At 36.7% G+C, this 2,618-nt stretch overlaps 1 pseudogene; it reads left to right on the plus strand.

The window, feature by feature from the left end:
* LOC106330439 overlaps positions 1–2,618 on the plus strand; it is a 24,612-nt pseudogene that overhangs the window by 21,307 nt on the left and 687 nt on the right.

Here is a 2,618-nt window from a genome sequence, read left to right on the forward strand (position 1 = left end):
TGTCCAAAGGTCTAGAGGATTTTCTATAGTCAGATACTGATCTTTGAGACTTTTAATAAGATGATGGCTAATAATTAATATTGCCCTGTATCAATCTTTCTCGTTGGCATTATTACGTTCTATGATACATTCACCAAGTCTTTTTGACTTTAGGATAATCTTTGTATCTAATGCCCACCGTAAATAATTGTCCTCAGAGAGATTTAGCGCAGCAAAATCCAGGTTGATTTTCGACATCTCAAATCATATATCACTCAATATTTAAGTATAATTTTCATGCGGCCTTACTCTTAAAAACAATCAATTCGGATTTCAATCTTGTGAGGACAATGAGACTATCAATCTTAAAGGCATTTAATCAATCTGTCAATTTCTAGCAAGTCTCAGCAATACTATTTCTATGTGCTCATAATATTATGGTTTATCAAGACTAGCAAAAACGGATTCAATTAATCATGCAATTAGGGTTTAACAATCAATGGATTTTAGCTAGACTACTAAAAAGATTTATTAATCACTCAATCAATTTCAAGGCTTATTTTAGCAATACTAGAATACAGATTTCAAGCATGAATTTCAATGAATCAGTTTTAAGGCTGATTGGTATTTAGCATAAAACATGTGTAAATAATTTATCTAGTATCCAAATTTATCAAACCTCAAAAACATATAATCAGATCAATAAATTTAATCAAACTTAGCATACAATCTTAAACCTCAAGAAATTAGATTTTATCATGAATCTATCAACCTAGCATACAGATTCTCAATTCTCAAAGACATCCAAATCAGATCAATATAACCTATCATACGGATTATTCATACGAATTATTTAGGGTTTCTATTTAAAACATATCAGATTACAAAACTATCAATCCTAGCAGATGATATTAAACCTCAAGAATCATGCAATCATATAGTTCGGATTTTAAACAAGTAAACCTCAATCAATCTATCAACCTATCGGATTATATAAGCAAAGCAAGCTAGCAACCTATCGGATGTTCGATTATGGGTTCTTAGGTTTTGAATTACCTTTTAACCTTAGATGATTGTTGAATCAGACCACCAAAGGAGTTGAGCCGCAAGCTGGACACGAACGGGACGCGAGCTGGAATGGATCGAGTCGCTTCTATCGGGTCGCAGACGTCCTTTGTTGCTTGATCGGGAACGGCTTGATCGTCAGACGCGAGCTGTCTGATGCTGTCGCAAACGAGGAAGAGGTCGCGTGCTAGAGCTGCTCTCGGGTCGCGAACGTCTGAGCTAGGATCAGGAACACCTTGGGCTGAAGCTGATCGGGGATGCGAGCTGGAACAGTTGCGAAAACAAGAGACGCGATTGGGGTTTAGGGTTCGTCGGATCGCCGGCTAGGGTTAGGGTTCTAGGGTTTTTCGATTTGGGTATTAGCTTAGGGATTTAGCGTTTCGTGCTGATAACGTGTTATAAAAGTAATGGAAAAGTCTATCTTTAGTCATAACATAGAGGTTCCTTATATAGGAGATTACACCGTCATAGATAAATGGAAAGATTACAAAATCATAATCTCTTGGTTATGAGCCATCCACAATCTGCTTCATAACATAGATCGTATTAGTATCATATTTCCATATTTTCAGGGGAAGGTCCAAGGATGCATATATGGGGTAAAGTCATTTGCAGTAGTCTTCGCTCCATTTGTATATAGCCCACTGACAGGTACATGAACATTCATGAGAGTGGACTTTACATACAACTCATTGCTAAGTTCAAAGCGTTTAACGAATAATTGATTTGGTTTGATATAGCTTTGTTTCTCTCCGATAATGCACCATTCTATTTCCCTGGATTCAGCCTTCTCTGCATCGCCTTATCTTTGGTACATATATTTTATATTTTCGCCCCCCCCCCCAAGTGTATTGAATGTAAACGTAATAGTATACATGATGATACCACTCAAATTACCTTAAGAAGTGAATTACTCTCTCAAATAAGAAGTTCAATTGTAGTACTTAGGGATCGAATCCACAAGGAGATAGGGAGTCTATTAAATCTAGTAATTTATTAATTCTAAGTGTTTGTTGTGTTATGGTGTAAATGTAAATAGCAATCCTAATTGAGCAAGTCTATTGCTCGACTAACAAGATGATTGTGGGTGTAACTTATTGGAAAGGTATTAGATGCAGGTTTCTATTCAGGTGTTGGAAATTATAATCCTATAAATGCCTATCAGTTGCATGCATGATATATTAGAGCTCAACCCCTTGAACACAGTGATCAGCAATGGCAATGTTTCACTGGTTAACTAACTAAATCTTGGATCTCAACTGTCGTTTGTTGACCACAAGAAAGTGTCGATCGATGGTCTTATGGGGATATCGATCGATACACCTTTTGCAAATATCGATCGATTGTCAGAAGACAATATCGATCGATGCTTCTAGTTAAGCCCTAGGCGCAAGTTGATAATGCTCACTAGCTGTCTAGTTCAGCGGTAGCCTTTTTCTAGCAGTCCTAGTATGACATATTAGATTCATGACTGGATGGTCAAGGATGATTGACTCATGCAGATTCCTAGGATCAATATTCTAGTTAGCTAATCTAGAACAAGCATTAAGAACAATCAATCAATGAATACCACA

Source organism: Brassica oleracea, chromosome C3 (assembly GCF_000695525.1).
Source record: "Brassica oleracea var. oleracea cultivar TO1000 chromosome C3, BOL, whole genome shotgun sequence".
In the NCBI taxonomy this organism is placed as follows: Eukaryota; Viridiplantae; Streptophyta; class Magnoliopsida; order Brassicales; family Brassicaceae; genus Brassica; species Brassica oleracea.